The sequence below is a fragment of the Buceros rhinoceros genome, unplaced genomic scaffold (genome assembly GCF_000710305.1).
Source record: "Buceros rhinoceros silvestris isolate BGI_N320 unplaced genomic scaffold, ASM71030v1 scaffold9580, whole genome shotgun sequence".
NCBI classification, from domain to species: domain Eukaryota; kingdom Metazoa; phylum Chordata; class Aves; order Bucerotiformes; family Bucerotidae; genus Buceros; species Buceros rhinoceros.
The window spans coordinates 9680-21915 of NW_010387866.1; positions in this window are offsets into that span (position 1 = coordinate 9680).

Genomic DNA, 12236 nt, shown 5'->3' on the forward strand with positions numbered 1-12236 from the left:
TCCTGCTGTGATTAAAGCCGGCGGTCATATGGTGGGTCTGGTCAGTGACGTCCTGGAGCAATATGAACAGAAGTACTAGCCTGTTTTGGGGGGAAGACCTCAAAATGGAGCCAGTGATGATCTAGGAGCACAGGCTGGTGGCTGAGAGCAGTAAAAGCAGGTGCTGTTTGCAGAGGTACCTCTGGGAGCAAGTAGAAAGAGCTTAAGCTGCAGCTTCTTCACTGGGTCACTCTTCAGTAAAACCAAAAATTTAGGAAGAACAACAATGTAAGTGCTACCCAGATGGGATGGTATTTATTTTTATTACTAGACATCCCTTTTTGAACCTTAGGAGGCCAAAAGCAAGGTTACTGCCAGAGCCTAGGCTGTGTCCCCAGGAAAAGGGGATTATTTTCTCCCTGCAGTGTGGAAAGGAGGCTAGCACATGATCTACAGCAGGGAGCTGGTGTTCCTCGTCTTCCCCCTCACTGCTCGGAATTAATGGCCCTGGCTCAGAGCAGACTTCAGGTCCGAAGGGTCAGGTGTCCCCCACTTTCAGTAGGTGGGGCCAGGGCCACCACAGTGGCACTATAGTACCCACTGATGAGGACACCCGAGGAAAGGGAGGCTGGTAAGGAGGCTGTGGTAAGCCAAGGAAGGTGGTGTTACCTCCAAAGTGAGGCAGCGAGGGAGGAATGTGAAGGAAAAGTACAGAAAAGGGAGGGATCTGTGTTTAGGACATGCTGGTGCAACCTAATTCATCTGGCCTCCATCCCTACTCTGCAAGTACTTGGGTCTTTTCTGCCTGCATCTTCCCTGCCCATGGCCAAAATGTACAGAGGATGCCGCCTAGGAAGCGTAGAGAAGTGTGGGGATGAGAAATGAGGAAACAATGAAATCTCTCTCAGCCCTGAAAAAACATCACTGGAAGAAATTTAAGAGAATGGGCAGTAGCCAGAAGGGGGAGAAGTCACTGCTAGGTTTGTGTGTTGGCATGGGTCTGTGAATCATGAAGGGGTGGTGTGTCCTTTGCCTGCTACATCCCTCTCTCTTTCACATGCATGAGCTGGTTGTCCTGGCAAACGATAAAATGGGCAGAATCTGTCACCTCAGTATTTTACTGCTCTTGTGCAGTCACTTGGTTCTTTGTACATGCTCTTTAATCATCAGGGCTTGACGCTTGTTTCAAGCTTGTGCAAACTATTTTCACCTTTTTGTTGCTGCATTTTTTAGTTTATATAAGGAAACTATACCATAAAGACTGCTGAGCAGTAGCCACGTGCCATTCAGTCAACTTGCTTTTAGTTGCAGGTGTGGCTTTGACAGCATTGCACTGTTGTGGTTTGATGTGATCACTCAAAACGGTAACAAATGGGAATGTGCACGTTCTACGGGTTGATTTGTGCACTAAAAACTTGTGGGGTGGTCAGAACGAAAGGTGCAGAAGCAAAATCTGTGCAGTTTGGCTGGTTCTCCCCTGATTTTCAGCTGCTTTTCCAAAACGTCTGTTTAGACGGTTGAGCAGCTCTCACCAGAAGCATGGGTTGTATTATTTTTCCTCATTCAGGCACTTTGGTGAGAATCCTGCATGTCTTAATACCCAAGTTCAGCTCAAACCTCTTGAAGTATGTTGGTGCTCGGGCAGTAGAGGACAGGGTAAGCCCTCAGCCAGGCAATGTAGGTGCTGGCAATGCTGCAGGCATTTACTGAATTCTGAAGGCAAGTTGTACACCACGTAGCTGGAAAGCTATAGTGAAGGGCTCTTGTTTTCAAGTTCCAAGTCCTCATTCACTTGGCAAGGTTTCTACAGCCCTGCCAGGCCAAGTTTGTTTCTTTGTCTGAAGCAAAGGCTGCGGGACACTGGTGGGTGCTTATGACGCTCTTACAGAGGGTGTTTGAGGTGTAGAGGTTGGAGTGCAGCATGATGCAGAAAGGAATGAAAAATGTTACCACACCGAGTATCAGTTTGTTAGGTCAGCCAGAGGGAAATACATCCTGGAGAGCTCTGGTTTGTATTTCCCCAGCTGTTCATTTAGTCTGTGGAGGAAATGTAATGCCGAAAGCATTAAAAAAAAAAAAAAAAAAAAAAGGAAGTTGTGGCTTTGTCATGGTGGGAGTTCAGCTGGTTTTGCCTCTAGAAAATGGTCTACACTAATCATCTAGATGGCAACAACTTCTGAGACAAATAATCAATGGAGCACAGCTGAGTATTGGCAGAAATGAGTCCCAAAGGTCCAGTTCCCTGCAACAACCATAGCTGCAGGACAGTATATGGTCAAAGAGGCCAGCGTTGCTAACAGCAGCTGATGGCTGAACACCCAGCAGGTTTTCAGCAGGTTACAAGGCTCATAATAGCAGTGTCTAAAAATCTAACAGCGGTCATGAACAACATGACCATTGCCTGTAATTGCCAGCAACCCCTTGAAGATACTGCCTTGGCAACATGGTACTTGCATGAGTGGGACCTGACCAACCCAATGTGTGTGAAAATCCTTGAAATATTTAGGCTGGCTGAGATTTCCGGAGACGGTGGTCAGCCTGTGTCAGGTTAGGTATTTTGTTTTAGATCAGCGCTGACAAGCTTGAAACCGGATTGGGAAGAGTCCAGCTATCTTCTGGTCAGCTTTTTGCCAGAGGAATGTGTTGCTTAAGCATCCGCAAGACTCTGTGATGGGCAAATAGAGTCTAACAGCTGCATCTGTCTTGGAGAAACTGTTTGGGGTATTTTTCAGATATTACAGAAAGCCTGAATAAAGAGGGAAATTCTAGAAAACAACGAGCTGCTTAGGGCAGCTTCAAGAGTGTCTGCTTGGGGCTTCTTTTACCTGGAGATTCATATTCAAGTAAAATACACGTTCTTTATAGCTGTTTGAAAGTCACAGACTGCGTGCAGAGATGAGTCAATCCCTTTAGTCCGTGTAACAGACAAGGTTACTCTGCAGCATCATGCCAGAAAACTGCCCGAGTTTGACAGAAGTATGGGCTTTTCTACTTGAACCACAAGCAGCTGAAGATGGGGAGGGAGGGGCACAGGCTGGATTTGTAGCTGTTTTCTAAAAAAATGCTATGCACTGGGGATTTATAATTGCAAAACGGAAAGTTGTTTGATCTATCTTGAGGTTTTAACTTGTCACATCTTAGTTCAAAGCATCTCTGTGGCCTTCTGTGATATGCTGATTTATCAAGCAGAGGGTTTAGTGTTCCTCCTTCAAAACCCTCCCAAAAGCTCTTGTTCTGCATAGCAGCTACTCTGGACGTGCCCTCCTAGATACTCCAGTCAACATGCCAGGAGAATTTCTGAGAGCAGTTGCTCATTCTGCAATGCTGAATGGCCATAGAAATGTGATGGCCAAAACTAAAAACCGCAAACTAGAAAAAAATCTCAGTACCGGAGGAAGGGGGAAGTGTCTTGTTAAGCTGCTATTAATTACTGATACCTCGATAACCTACACGTTTGGTTTTCCCATCTGCCTGATGTGAAGTCCCTTACAAGTGTACATAGCGTTTTGAAGAAATAATCACTTGTGCTGATAACTTTCCTCCCTGTGGAAGGAAAAATGAGAAGACTTGTTGAAACCATGCTGTCACAGGATTTGAAGGCAGCCAAAAAGATCTAGCAGGGCTTTTTTCAAAACTAATACCCAGAAAAGCACTGAGAGGACTCTGAATGCAAAAGCCAAGCTTCAGAAAACAGTGAGCTAGAGCAGTTTCAAAATTAAAAAAGCTTATGAGCTGGGTAGGGAGAAAGTTTTAAAGGTCTGCAAGCAATCCCCCACCTCATGTCTTGTCAGGTTGGGTTTTGACTTCGTGTTAGACTTCAGAACAGACTTTGGTGGCTTCCTAAATTGCAAAGCCGCCTCCACCCAGCCCCTTCTCTCTTCCTTGGGAATGAGCCCTGCTACTTCTCCTCTTAGGGGCTGCCGGTCTTTGCTGTGCCCACAGGCTCCCATCAGTCCCTGGCTTGCTTGCCTCCCTTGCTTTCTGCACCTTGTTCTCCGGGTGTCGCCTCTGGCCAAAGAGCTGCATGGCTCTCAGGGGAGTGCAGGCTGTGCCCTGCCCAGGGGGCTTCCTCAGCCAGGGTTTGACCTCTTGCCTTTCTAGACTTGCATCAAAACATTGTGCAGTGTGATACCAAGCTTTAGGAAAATGTTAGAAAATACAAATAAAAATAAACAGAGGTTACCGACTTTAAGAAAGTCAGTAACAGTAACGTCACAGTGTCACATTAAATAAAGAGCAAAGCTGTGATCTTACACAAGAATTCAGAGTCTCCTGGCAGCAATATCTTTCTTTTTGTGTTGAAACATCTTCATACACCCACTATTTTAATGAAGTATCATCTGTGATGAAATGTCATCTTTAGTAGTTTTTCTTGGGAAACAGTGACTATTAAGTCAAATTCCTCTTTTAATACTGAAAGGAATCTGAAAGCATTTGTCAGCAGTCCTGCCCAACCCTGGCCAGCTGTATCTTCAGAAGCCTGAAGAAGCCAAGGGGACAGCCCTGCTGCATGTGGGTTTATACAGTCAATCGCAAGTGCTGTTTTCATGCGAAACAGGAGTCTCAGACAAGATATCCTGAATCAAAAACTGTGAATCCTGAAGAGAGGAATCCTGAAGACAGCCTTGTCTTCTGAACTGCAGGAGATGGAGTGGAACCTGCTATAAGTTTTGCTTCATTTTACTCTCTAGTAGCAAGGTTTGGGCTGAGAGGAATGGGTGAGGACTGACAGTGCTTCATATTGAACTATTTTTACAGAAATAATATTTGTGAGATACCTTCAACTTCATTTTCATTATTCTTCATCTCCAAAACCTCAAACCAATGACCCTTCTTCACCAGAGCATGATGGTGTTTGGCAAGTGCACAGAGAGCTGTTCCTTGTTTCATATGGCCAAGCCCTTCTGGATCTAGCCTGAGACCCTGGGAGTGGGGGGACAAAGTAGCTAATAGCACTGGGTAAGCAAGGTGACAACTACACCTGAACTTTCTCATTATTTCTTTCATGCCACCAACATAATATTGACATGCTAATGCTACCCAGCCTGTTTGGACAGTTCATTTCATAGCATTTTTCTGAAGAATAAAACCTTTATTTTTAGCCCAATACTTTGAAGGTGAAGTTCATGCCACTTTCAGGCAACAAACTTTGTGGGCTATGGGTTTCCTGGCCCGTTTAAGCTGACCTCCATCTTTGGTGGAGGTAAGCTGAGGGAGGTGGAGGAAAAGATAAGCATTATCCATGTTTTTTTCATCATGTCATCACGTCTTATCTTAGTTCTGATATAACCTGACACGTAAGTGTTGTGTGCTCCCTGCAGCGTGGGGTCAGACCCCTCACAGAAAACTTATAAAATGTCTTGTTCAGGTACTCCCAGCAATGGAAATAGTAAAGAAAAAACCAAAAAACAAAGCACCAAGACACTTAGATATGCTCATTTTATACATCACTATCTGCTGTGACTTCACACAACTGTCCTCCTGCTGCTGGGGGACTGGGAACACTCTAGCATAAAAAGAGCTTTTTTTCCTGTTCTTTGAAACATTTGAGGTGAAGAAAACCATAACCAAGGTAGAAAAGGACCTCATTTCTCTGTGAATACCGGCACGCTCTACCAGCAAAATGGTGGTGTTGGTGCTGAAACTGTGCTCTTGCTGACTGAACATCCCAGTAGGTAACCTAACCACGCTGTAACGAAGGCAGGCAGCATCAGCACAAGTGTGAGTCCTCACCAGTATAACTGCCCACTGCAGGTCCCTCACTGCGGGTGCTGTGAGGAAGAGAGAACCAGCTACAGCTCTGCAGTGGGTATGCAAGCTGGTATGGTAAGTACGGTAGCTGCAGTGGGTATGCAGGTCAGAGACAACGGTACCGTGTCCTCTGCTGCGCAGCAAAACGAGCTGTTTACAAGGCTGCCCTTCACTCGGTTTTTTCTGACAGGTTTTCTTTCAGCCAAGTCCAACAGCTGGTGGCAGCCAGGGCACCTGAGGGGAGACCCATACAACAAATACGCGGCTCTTCTTAAAGCACCCTGAGAGAGAGGCGCTGAAGACCACTGTGATCTTTAGAGGCCCATGCGTTCTACAGCAGAGCAATAACAATAGTATTAAAAAAAAAATTGACTTGAAGGATCCAGCCTACCTGGTGACGCTCCCAGACAACTGCTCTTGTACTTCACCTGTTTGCTTCATGAAATCACCCATCCTGGCCTCAAGAGCGACACATTTCTGCTTGTTCTGATGGCACCAGAGAAGCATGCCAAACAAACCCACACAATCTAAAGGAGACTGGCAGCTTTATCTGTTGTGGCCTAAGGAGGAGTGTACCACACAGAGACAACGGTTATTCAGGTCCATGCTTGTCACCCTACGTGCTTTCTTGCAAGAAAACTTTAAACTCTGTGTATGTGTCTTCCAAAATATGGGTATGTTTTTACTCTAGTGTAATCATGGAGAATAGATTTCCAGCCTTAGGTAGTGCTGGAAAGAGCACTAACACTCCGGAGCTATGCTACCAAGAAGACCCTCTTCTTCCTTCCTGCTCCTTACCCTAGTTCTCCTTTGGGACATTTCTATTGCGATTGCTGCCTCCCATTACAGTATTGTAAAGTCTGTGGTCTGTATTCACGCAAGCTCCGTTCCTGCACACCCATCGCAAAAAGCTGAATAATTCACCCTTTCTGAAATTACACACAGTGAGTCAGTATGATATCTAGTGTTTCACCTCTGAAACAGTGTTTTAAAAAAGGTCACATTACGTTCTCCCATTAATAGTGCTTCAGAAATACTGACAAATAATACGCCCACTGAAAATAATAGAATCTTAGAATGGGTTGGAAGGGATGTTTAAAGGTCATCTAACCCAACCCTCCTGCAGTAAGCAGGGACATCTTCCACTAGATCAGCCCCATCCAACATTACGTGGAGTGTCTCCAGCAATGGGGCATCTACCGCCTCTCTGGGCAACCTGTGCCAGTGTTTCATCACCCTCATTGTACAAAATTTCTTCCTTATGTCTAGTCTAAACCTCCCCTCTTTTAGTTTAAAACCATCACCCCTTGTCCTGTCACAACAGGCCGTACTTAAAAGACTGTTCTCATCTTTCTTATAAGCCCCCTTCAAGTACTGGAAGGCTCCAATAAAGTCTCCCTGGAGCCTGCTCTTCTCCAAGCTGAGCAACCCCAACTCTCTCAGCCTCTCCAACAGGTCCGTGTGCTGAGGACTCCACAGCTGGACACGGTACTCCAGGCAAGGTCTCACCAGAGTGGAGTGGGAAGATCACCTCCCTCGATTTGCTGGCCACGGTGCTTTCGATGCAGCCCGGGATATTGTTGGCTTTCTGGACTGCAAGTGCACATGGTTGGCTCCTGTCCAGCTTTTCATCCACCAGTACCTGCCCCAGGTGCAGGACCTTATACTGGGCCCAGTTGAACCTCTTGAGGTTCACACAGGCCCACCTCTCCAGCTTGTCCAGGTCCCTCTGGATGGTATCCTGTCCCTCACGCATGTCAACTGCATTGTTGACATGCTTGGTGTCATCTGCAAACCTGCTGAGGGTGCACTCGATCCCACTGTGTATGTTATTGATGAAGATATTAAACAGCTCTGGTTCCAGTACGGACCCCCGAGGGCCAGCACTTGTCTCTTATCTTCATCTGGACACTGAGCCGTTGCCCACTGCCCTCTGGATGTGACCATCCAACCAATTCCTTATCCACTAAACTGTCCACCCATCAAATCCATATCTCTCCAATTTAGAGAGAGGATGAAAACATCAGAGTTCTTGTTCCTGTGTCCTGAGCTTAAAAAGAAACCTGTATCTGAATAATTCCAGTGTTTTAATTCAAGGTCCAGCACAATTCAGATGATTGATTGATTGGCTTTTAGAGGAGAAGGCAAGAGAACAGGTACAACAGAGCAAAAGACCTGGGAGTGTCTGTGCCCAGTCAGTGTGCACAAGCAATCAGAATGGCAGGGAGAGGGAGAAACGCTCCCAAGGAAAACTAAGGAAGGAATTACCACAAGGTGCCTTAGCAGATAAATCCTAGAACTGGCATTAAAAATCCAGAGATAAGGCTGGAGGGGCCTGGCAGAACAAAAGCCAAGGCAAAAGAAAAGGAAAGGCAGAGGAAAACTAAGATTATGCAAGTATTCCCCAGCGCTCACTCCGCTCCTAAGACTGCCTTTCTGGCTGGAGGCACCCACACATGCCCTTGGGGCCTTGAGAATGGTGCCCTAAAGGTCAAATGAAATCTCTGTCCTGCTGCTCTCCTCCTTGCCTCCCCTCCTGCCCTTGCCTCATCCCGCCTGCATGTCTTACACTGCACTCTCAAATGCCAAGGGTCTTTTTTCACTCCCACCTTTCTGTGCTGGTTGCTGGCAAGGGCCAGGGACTACACCTAACTCAAGACATTTCTTGGTAGAAACGTAGCAGCACTCTCTCAGTGATACGTCAGTTTACCAGGTGGCTTCATTAGAAAGGTGACTTATTTACAACTTCAAATACACACAAAAAGGACAATAACAAGCCTACTTAATGATCATGACACAGACTTAATGCCATTTAATTACTGCACCTGTACCAAAAAGCAGAAGGAAAAATATAATTAAACTCCAGAATTAGAAAGAGGAGGAAAAACAGTTTAATAATAGCTACCTTACCAATAAACATAAAGGTTATAAGTGGAATACCCAGAATTTCAAAGTCAAAATAAATTTGTAAAAGTGAAAAGGTCAGAGGCAGAAAAAATAATAATCAGGCAGCAAAAGGTAAATAATCCATTAATCGTGCACATCTGCTGAAGCGTCTGAGCGAGCAGGATGCTCGTCTGGCTGCAGAGCAGTGGAAGCAATCCCCAGCAGCAGCCAGCACAGCCAGCCCTGCCCCGTCGGCACCAGGGAGCACCTCTGCCCACAGGAGCCTGCTCCATCGCCTGCTACCAGGAAAGTCCACTGAAACAGAGTAATTAGAAATGGGCACCGGACACAGTTCCTATAGGAAACCCTGTGCTTGAAATGGAGAAGCGTATGGTAACAGACAAAACCCAGCAGATTACGGCTACAGAGATGCCTGTGGAAAATCACGCATGACGGCAATGGTGAAAACCGTAGGCGAAGGAGTGTAAGCCAGCCCTGTAACCACTGACGCGGCACCTTCACTTTGTCACTGACCTTTTCCAGTTTCCTTCTTGCAGAAACAATTGGCAGGGCCCTGACATGCGTGGGAAAGAAGGATATTGTCTTCACATTGAGGCAATTTAAGGCAGTTTGCTGCATTTACTTTGGAGAAGTTTGGTTTTTAGATCTCTACAGATAATTAATGACCAAAGTGCTTTTAGTTCTTCAGAATGTGGCTGAGGCTTGACCTGCCATGCGTGTGCAGTTTTAGCCAGCCGATGCGTCATCCTGACTCCCAGAGATGGAGAGTCACCACCTGCAAGCCCCTTTGGCTTTGTGAGGTGGTGCCAGGCAGCTAGTGTTTGTGTTTTGTTTAGAGAATGGGGTGGACACCCTGCCAGCTGCTATGAGCTTCTGCACAGGTAAGGGGACAAGGCTCCTGTAACCACATCATTAAAACCTTATGAACACAACACACGAGAGCAAAATAAAATTGGGGCAGTAGTCCTTACAGGACAGTTTTAACACCTCGACAATGCACAGTACCCACCACGTACAATGGCTACTGAATCTCTGCACTGATTGTAGCTCAAAAACAACACAGGAGAGGACCTGGAGCTATAGCACTTTGCTGCCAGGATTTGAGGCCACACAATTTCAGCACCAGAGAAGACAAAATTCGTCCCAGGCTAACACTGAAGCATACTTTGATCAACATAGAAGGAATGTTTCCCAGTACTTTCTTCAGACCATTTTCCCCTGGTAATAACTCACAATAGGACACTTCGCCTTCTGTTCTTTGATGGTTACTTACAAGCTGAAAGGTCTCCTGATGAACACATTTTGAAAGGAGTGATATACGTGTCTCTAGCCTGGATTAAACAAGCTGTGTCTGTCCTGAAAGTTCACACGTTTCACACACTTAGCAAACTCTGCTGTCACAACTGTTCAGCCAAATAGCCCGTTAAGTTTATTTTTAAAAGTTAATTGCACTGACACAATATTCCTTTCAATTTCCTTTTTAAAATTTTAAGTTCATTATATCAACATCCAGGTATGGAAACAGCCAAAATTAAGAGATTTGTCAAACTTCAGAAACACCCAGGAATGGCAGAAAACCACTCTACAATAAGACGTTGTCCCGGTTTGAGCTGAAGCTTCCTTGTTTTGGGAAATGGACAAATAGAATTATTCCGTGTAGTACAATAACTCCGCGTTTAATTGGTTAGGAGAGTCAGGTGGAACGTTACGTCGGGAGCCTTTAAAGGCAGCAGGCGGGGGAGTGACTCCCTCTTGGCCTTCCGGGCAGCGGCACGAAGGCAGCACTGCCGCAGCTCTGCCAGCAAGGGACCAGACCAAGACCCGGCCGGGACCTGAGGGCTGCATCGTCCACATCGCTGAAGGTTACAGACATTGAGCTATTGCTGCCGCGAGTTTTCGTCTAGAATCGGGTGTGATGACTGAGCTCTCCCAGCTGTACCGTGCCGAGGGTTTTTTCCCTGCTATTAAAACAGCCGCGTGCGGGGGCTCCTTCCCCCCGCCCCGCCCCTTCGCCGCGGACAGAACTTTGCTCTGCGCTCCGCCTGGGACGCAGCCGCAAAAGCCCTCACTCCCACCTTGCCGCTGGATGCCTGCCCAGAGCACTGACCTTGAACAGGACTGCACAGGACTCTGGTTATCGGAGTCATCTTTTCTTAGGTTTTTTCCTTTCTCGGTTTGTGCATATGTATATGTAGTGAATAGTTGTGTGAATTTAGTCTGTATTAAAAGTTTGTTTCAGTTCCTTGAATGCAGGCCGAGGTGTGAATTTTCTTCTTCCCCTTTCAACTCCTTCTGTTTATAACAAAACAGAGGAGAATCGTTAAGGAATTCGAGGGGTTGTTTACCTCGGCCCTCGACCGTAAATAGGGAACTTCCAGAAGGCTTCTGGAAAGACCATTACCTTGATTCAGATCACAGAGAGGTAAACTTATGGAAAAACGTTATAGTAAGTAACTACACATAGCTACTCAGTGCTGCAGAATTCTCCCTTTTCAGTGAATGCAAGGTGGATCACACTGCAAGGCTCAGAGTCTACTTTCACACATGGGAAGCGTCAGTGGCTTCTGAGGTCTCCTTCAACCTTTTGGGCTTTTCACAGTTTGAAAGTCATGAAAGGTTAAAAAAATTACTAATCTTCTGTAGAAACCTGCTTCAGAGGATGAGACACAGCACACAAACTTTTTTTCTGCAGGGTACATGGAGTTGAGCATTGCAAGAACCTACAGAGTCATGCAAGTGTTGGCTTTTGACACAAAATTAGGAACTCCGCTGTCAACACGTACGGAAAAGTGTCAATGGGCAAACCACTTCAGATCTGTGCAGTAGACTCCAATGCTGCCTGAGCCTTCAGCACAGCAGCACCTGGCCCCACGTGGTAACAGAAGCGCTCTCACATGCATCCAGGAACAGCTGGTGCCCTCGTGCGGGTGTCAGTGCATCACTGAGCGATAACTTCCCGCGTTATCTGTCTGTTGAGGCAGTCTGTTGAAACGTGAGGTGCCTGTGGAAATGAGCCATTTTATTTTATGTTGCTCTGAAGCAGAGGAGCTATGTACTCTGCTGTGGGTGTACCTTTTGGTGACCCCTTCCTTTGGTTCCCTCCTGAAGCAGTTCCGAGAGTGTGAAGGAATGTTTGTTCCCTGGTCATTTAAATAGGACACAGTTCTTGGCTCAAGGTACGCACTCGCTGTGATGCTCAGTTTGGTTTGTGGTCATGTGCTTCGCCTGGCAGCCTAACCACTGCGAAATACCCTGTTCTGAGGAGGTTTGCTAAATCATGTGGTTTGATTTTTGGTGTCAGAGGTGACAAGATACCACCAGAAGCGGGGATCTACTGATGTAATAAGGCAGGGAAAAATGTTAGCCCCCCAAAAAGGATGGTATTGAACAAGGTGGGAAATCAGGTCAATCCTGTAAGATCTCATTCGCTCGGTCTTAGAGAATAATGCCTTTGGATGAATTAGAACACATATACAAAAATACTTCCTCATGCCTATTTTTGGTCTAAACTCGTAATAAGAGGGCTGATCCCTTTATAGGATCTCAGTGCTGAGATGACCAGAGAATCCTGATTTAGCAAAGCACTTACTTACACAAAA